At 29.4% G+C, this 7892-nt stretch overlaps 1 protein-coding gene across 1 annotated transcript in view; it reads left to right on the plus strand.

The window, feature by feature from the left end:
- The window catches only part of LOC119673288 (lipase member I-like), a gene marked incomplete in the record, with an annotated part of 638721 nt that overhangs the window by 629476 nt on the left and 1353 nt on the right, over positions 1–7892 (plus strand).

The raw sequence follows: 7892 nt of genomic DNA on the forward strand, positions 1-7892 counted from the left end.
TTAGACGGCCATGGTGTGATGCGTCAGCAGTCTGAATAACCACGTTTAAAGTTTGAATACTAACGTTTAATGGCTGTTTTTAATAGTGCAGATTTCGGATAAAAAATTAATAAAACAAAAAAAAAAAATTAATACTCGAATTTACTATAAAAGCATTGTTTAAGAAAAAAAAAAAAAAAAAAAAAAATAAAGTTATTAAAACCTTTACCCCATAAGTAAAAGTCAAAATTGCAATTCAATTCAAACGTTTTGTTTTCTTAAATATTCTTTTTGGCAAACAATCAATCACCCTATCCACTAAATTCAAAGTTATGAACGAAGAACAATTTTGGATATGCCTATAAAACTACAAAGATTAAAACTTAACATTTAACATAATTGTTGGCACTAATATAGTACAGGTGACGAAATAAGATTCTTAATTATTTACAAGCCTTAAAAATAACATTTTATATTAAACTAAACTTATTACGCAGTTTCTAATATCAAAATATTTTTATAATTCTATTGCTGCTAACCAGATGAGAATTGTAATTTTTAAACACTTCGTATATGTACAAGACAATGGCTAAACAAAACTATATTGAAGCTTTGTGTATTTGTATACATTCAAAATGTACAAAATTAATATAGCAAAAGTTTGAACTGCAATGTAATTGATATATACGTTATCTTCTTCTACTAAATAAAATACAACAAGGCTTATTATATACAATATACTGATGTATTGCAGAATTCCAGGCATGACTAACGTAACAGTGGGTTCGAAAAAGTTATCTCAAAATAAATAATATTAAAATAAATTCATTACGTTATTTACAATAGTCTGCGAATTTTTATGTACTATTATTGCTAACTGAATGAGAATTGTAATTCTTAGACATCGTATTTAAATAAACAACACTGTCTAAAGCCACATAATAAGTGTGAAATTCTGTGTTCTGTTTGTATTTTATAAATATATAGAAAGAATGGTGTTTTGTATATTGTATATGTGAAGGTAAGGCCATTGTTACGACCTCATGTGTGATTTCAGATAAAATTTCGCATTACCATATAGAGTACGGATTGTGCTGAACACATACATAAATTGTGAATATAAAACTTTGCCGTGTACTGCAAGGTTTTATATTCAGTTTTAAATTAATGAAAGAATGCAAAAAATCAAACAATTTTAGAGCTCTGTCATGGACTCTCTGGAGTCTCAATTCCTTGCGTATATCTCGATTTCTGATATACCATATTTTTTTCCTTTAGTGTCATATCATACAATATTTTGACAAGTTTAAAGTTTCTAATATTAAATAAAGCACTATTGTTGTAAGACATACAACCATAAAGTAGTTCAGATCTAATCACTTGCCTATAAAGCCCATTAGAATTTATTAAAACTTTAATAGAATTCCACGGAAAATTTAGGTGTTGGCACTGTAACGATGCTTTATATCACATTTAAATTTTTCAGATTAAATTAAAAGAAATATAATGCATATGTTATTCCCTACTGTATACAACTTACTTACAACAAAAACGATTCCTCATACTTTTTAATCGAATTAACACAACATTAAACAATGACAGCATCAACTTCAAAAATGTCATACTCCTTAACCATTATCGCAACTATCATCATCAACGTAATTGACTATTAATTCAAAGGAGAAAATCTGTCGAAAACCTGCTATGTTGCATACATAAACGATAAAATTTTATTAATGGAATAAAAATAATTTTCATTTGTAAAGGAAAGAGTAATAAAAAACTTTCTGCAATGACACCTGTTGCATTACTCTAAGACAGGATTGTGCACACTATTTTTAAGTTGTGATATAAGATGGCTTGTAAAGATTTTAGTAAAAAATTAAAAAACTATATTCACAAAAATATGTGAGGAAGAAAGCAGACTCGTTGATTGAAGGATACATGTAACCATCACAATTCATTATTCTAGGCACTAGCTTGCACCAGGATGAGTTTTGGATTTAAACCGATTTCAAAAATATAGGATTACATTGTTTATATTATCTGCATTATTTTCGAAGGGACCTACTTTGAGGACGACACAATAAATTTTGATGATTAAAACAGATTTTGTATTTCATTGACTGATTTAAGTTCTTCCCTTACATCGCAGTATAAAGGGTTTCCTATAGATAGCTGGATAATAGAGACATATGCCTTTTTTTAATAAGTGAAAAGCATCAAAAACTACCTCCTGAGATATCAATCCACTAAAATAACACTCTAAGACTGAATAAAGAATAAACCTTTGAGTGTAAGGGTCAGAATGCTAAGAACTTCAATCTAGTCGTCAATGACTGGATTTACCATTTAGAAAAGAAATATATCAAAGATTTGTTATGAGAACTCAATAAGCTTTAACAAACCATTTTGAATTGTTGAGCCCCTAAATCAAGTAATCAGTGCAGTAGTAGAAGCTTGAAAGGCATTTAGAAAACTTTAAATGTTCTTTTAAGTTTAGAAAGGGTGTGCCTATTCCGAAGTGCAAAAATAATGTAAAAAGGTTTCAAACTGCGGTGGTTCAATCGCTGTAGTTCCGCCAATTATAAGAATCACATAAAATTATAGGATATAAACTTTATGGTTAACATCATAACAAAAAAGAGCAAGCCAGTATAATCAAGATTAAGTAGCATCATGTAATCGTAGATATGAGTAAATGAGAAAGGAGCTCATATAAAAAATTTCAGCCAAATTCGGAGATCATGAGGTCATTTTTTGCCAAAGTCCGTCCGGTTTGCAAAAGAATAACCTATATACTATAATCGTGAAAACTAAAGTGTTCAATTCTAGCAGAACTGATTCCCGTTTGTGTAGTGTAAGTGTAAATAAATAAAAAGTTAAATAAGTTGTTGACAGCAAAGAAATTTAACTTTACAATTGGTTCTAAAAACGACCAGGTCTTCATTCCGGAGCTACTTGTTTTGACTACCAAGTGCCGTTCCATACCTCCAAAGGGATTACACAAACAAATACCCGCTGGCTACAACAGTTTTAAAGCCAGTCAGACATGCAATGGAGTACTTGAAGTTTGCTTCAAAATACTGCTTATACTACTTTTTCAAAATATTGTGAGACAGACCTTACTATTCTATTAAATATACAACAGACTATTTTTAGTCTATCTGGTGGTAGCATTTTGGAAGGTCTATATAACATAAGGAATGAGTTTGTACTTGAGAAAGTGAGAACCACTCTGAGCTACTTAAGTTTGTTCGCAAGCTAAATAGGGGTATGGAGGAATATAAACAACTAGTGTAACTTGTACAATAAACCATCCCATAATGAATTGGTGGTTTTCATAAGATTGCATGCAATAAATGCTGTAAGTAGCGTGCCAGTGTATTTATGAAGTGCAACACTCTCATCATTTATCGTTTAAGTCGAAACAAAAAATGAGCTTTTTTTATTATTTTATTGCATACATTTTTTTTTTCTTCTCTTTTAATTAAGTTATTTAAAACGCATTAAACACTTAACAAATTTACAAAAGTAATGTGGTAATTGCATTGTTGGAAATACCGTCAAAGCGCGAATAATGCAACATGATTCGCAGCAGACTTTCCATCAACTCTTCATATGAAACTTCAAGTCTTCAGCATCGGCTGCGACGTTCAATTCCAAACATTTTGGTATTTTAATTGCAACTAATTTTCAACTTTAATTGATGATTTCAAAATATTTTGTATAAATTACAAGTTTTTAACTTTGAATTAAACAATTTAAAGTAATTGCTGCATTATTATTGCATTACGGCTCAATTAAAATGCATGCGAGCCAAGTTGGTTTGCGGAACGGAGCCTGCGATCTGCGCAGCGCAAATGAAGTTCATAAATATTTATGCGTTTAATTTGCAACGTGTGTAAAATGTCACATAAACAAAATGGCGTTTTAGAAATATTTCAGGTGATTTCTCAAATTTCAATTTGCAAAACCCGATAGACGAGTCTCCGCTTTCAATACTCGAAAAGATACTTAAACCAGAAAAATGCTTGGCACTCGTAAACGCTCATTAAACAATTACAAATTGACAATTATCGAAAGAAAACAAAGAGTGTTGAATTTTTTATGAGTTTTATTTGAATCAGAGAAAAGATTTAATTATGATCTCAACTTGAGATACATTACAACACCAAAGTTTGCAGTTTATATGAATGGTTATGTGTGGGCATTAATTTTCAATTATTTTGAATTAAAAATTGTCTGCAGTATTTATCTTTAATTGTCTTGGTTTTGTCTTAGTATTATCATTGTTATTATAGTAGGGAGTAGGGAATGCTATACCTCGTATTTTACAAGGTATACGAGGATCAAGCGATCATCATACTGTTCGAAGTGGAGCAAGACTGATTGAATAATAGAATATTTAAGCAGTCATGACGTCAAATAAAATAGCTATCATCCTTAATAATATTTTTAAACCATTGTTTTTTTTTAATTTTAATTTTTTTAACAGTGTATTTAATTGTACATTATTCTTACTATTTAATCAGTATTTAGTGATATCTTTATTATCATTTAATTATCATTGGGTTGTACCTTTATTTTCATTTAATTATTATTTCAATAAAATTTTTATTATCACCAATTTAACTTAATTATATTCTAATTGATTATTATTTAGTAAAACTATTGACGTGCAATAGCCCAACAGCCGCTATTGCGGCCAGAATAGTCCTATTCCAAAATTCTAAAATAAAAACCTTATTGATACAAATTCATATGCTCATATACTACTTATTATTTAACAAAGTATTTATATATCATATATTCATATATTAAAACTTATTAGCTTACGTTAAAGATTAATATGCTATAACATAGATTATAAAACTAACAATATACATAGATTATAGGGCTAACAATACAGCATTTTTTCTGACGTGTCTCCGGTTACTACCTTTCAGCGTGTCCGGGTATTATCATTAGGCAATACATACCGGGTATGAGTCCATAACCATGAAAATGGATATGTAGCCATGAAAGTAACTAAGCTCCAGTTAGTAGATAACTGAAGATTTGGACACATGAATAATGTAATCCACAATTTTATATTGTGCCATACGTTGAAGAGGCAAGGAGACTGACTTCAAGATTATTAAATATACCGCTGGCCACGTTAGGCCAATCGGAGAGAATATGTTTAGGCTTTTTAATATTCAAATTACAAAAGTGGTAAAAACGGTGCTCTAAAGAATAATTTTGTTGAAATTGTAGTTCAGCCATCTACACCTCAGTATGATTACTCATTGTTAGAATCGTCGTTGAAACTCACTTACACATGTTGATATTAGACGTTAGCATAGGCTAACCATATCTTTAAAATCAAACTTAGTCGGAGAATTGTGCAGATTTGGAAACATGTTTTTTAATGAAATATTTTCTCATTCATGCAATAAATATTGCAAAGATTTATCATATTTTGATTAGAATGAAAATCAAAAACATTTATGGGTAATAGAAGGATTCGAATAGTAATGAAGACATTTCAACAACAGTAAAACTAACATTTATTTCATATAAGAACTTTAAGAAATATTTTTGAAATAACAAATTTTTGTGGATTTAGTCCAGTAGTATTTATTTCTTTTAACAAATATATATAAAAGAGAAGACTGAGATTGCGACTTAGTCTAAAAATGGTATGCAATTAAATACAATAAATATATCCAACGATTACGGATGATGTATAATATATTAAGCACAAGCCGAGGATGAGAATTAATGTTTATTATTAAATATTATTATATTATAATAATTATAAAATTATAAAATTATTATTATAATTACAACATTATAATAATAATTATAAACATTTTAATTCGAATAGAATTTAACAATAAAAATTAATTATTGTAGCTATATGAGAATTGATATAGCTCTGTGGATAATGACAAATACATATCAATAGTCTTTGGTTATGGGAACTGAACACTGTTTCAGCAAACCCGCACACGTATTATTTAATATCTATTAAGTATAATTCAGCAATAAATAAAAATACAAATAAATATAAATATTTTATATATATATTATATGGAAATATATATTATATATATAACCCCTACACGTATTACTTAATATTTATTAAGTACAATTCAGCATTAGTAATAAATTAACAATTAGTTAGGATCGTACTATTTATATCCAATAAAGGATGTTTAAAAAAAAAGTAGACTTTAGTAATAAGTATATATTGGACTCAATCATGGACATAAAAATTTTATTTATATGTGTTTTTATTAGTTTTCCAATATGGATTTAAACTCAATCAAAGAAAATTTATTAATTTTTTTATGATTTACGGATTACTTTCTACATAAAAAAGTTTTAAAATCTCTATTTTATATGGTCACACAATATCAGTTCCTGATATCAAGTTGTAATAAAAAAAGAAGTGAATATGGGAAAATCAAATTAATATTAGCTAATTAGAAGCTTGACTGCTCATGGGTGGCACTAAGCTCAGCGGAGTATCTGAAAATATATGCGTAAAAACATGTTCCAATTAAAGACATAAACACGCATTCGCTTGTAAATTTTTATTTCTTTAGCGACATGATTTGTTTTTGCGAAAATTAGAGTAATTCCATTTCGAGTCCATAAAAGTTACAAGTTTCCTTAGATAATGATCGGAAAATGTATAATATTGCATAAATATACACCAGTGTAGATGCTAAATGATAAGCTGTACGAGTATTCTCGTACACATACTTAGACTTGCAGACAGATTTACACCACAAGCACATATGTATATCAGTAAGAGTAAAGTATAGATAAACGTTATTTGCAATTTGTGCTAGTTACTAGCAGCTAGTATGTTAATAAATACTTAAACGTCAGCATCTCACAGAGATAAGATATGCATTGATTTAAGCAATAAATTTGTAAAATGTAAATTAAATTATGCGCTTCAGCTGCTTTAACAAATTATTGACAAACAACAACACCAATAAATGCAGATGTCACGAATTTTATAGTTGATAATATAATGTTTAATTGAATATTTTTGTTGACATTCAATACTTTATAAAAAATATTAATAGATTTTCTATTTTTATAATATGTCAACATTGTTTTCTACGTGCAAAACAACTGAAAAGTACAAATATTTGATTATTTTCTCAATAGTTCTATATATGTGATAAATGGACAGAATACCATTGGGGTACAGCAAGACGGCAGCCTATGTCTATAAGTAGATAATCTCACTTCATCTTAATAGATGGAGAGAGTTGAGCACTTGTAGACAGACCAAACTCATGTTACCTAAACCGTGGGCCAGAGAAACGATAAAGGTGCTTAGCTATTCGCGGAGCAACCTAAGCTGGCTGACCTCATTAATTACTGGACATGGCAACTTGAAGTATCACCTCAAAAAGATAACTCTTGCTGAGGAAGACATTTGCAGACTATGTCTAGAAGAAAAGGAGACAGCGGTGCATATATTGTGCCAATGTCCAGCACTGGCAAGTAGGAGGAAGACTGTCTTGGGACACCATTGGGTTGGTTACGACTTGGCAGGAAACCTCAAGCTAAATGAGCTGCTTGCATTAACAAAAGATGTAGTTATGCGAACGGAAGCCACTCCAGCTTTAACTCAATAACAACATCCGAGAATCGAAGGACCCAAGTCGTTTCGAGGTCTACTTCGACTAATCCTTCACTTCAGTGGGGCCACTTGTTGGACAGTGCGCTCTCCCAACGTCCCACCATATATATATGATAAATGGATAGTGACTTATCTTCTTATGATGGCAGACTAAGTTCAATTTTTTTTGTACATAAAAAACGTATTTGAAATAGATATTTTAAAATTATATATATTATATAAAATTATATTATTATTATATTATTATTATATAAAATAT

The sequence above is a fragment of the Teleopsis dalmanni genome, chromosome 1 (genome assembly GCF_002237135.1).
Source record: "Teleopsis dalmanni isolate 2A chromosome 1, ASM223713v2, whole genome shotgun sequence".
Classification (NCBI taxonomy): Eukaryota; Metazoa; Arthropoda; class Insecta; order Diptera; family Diopsidae; genus Teleopsis; species Teleopsis dalmanni.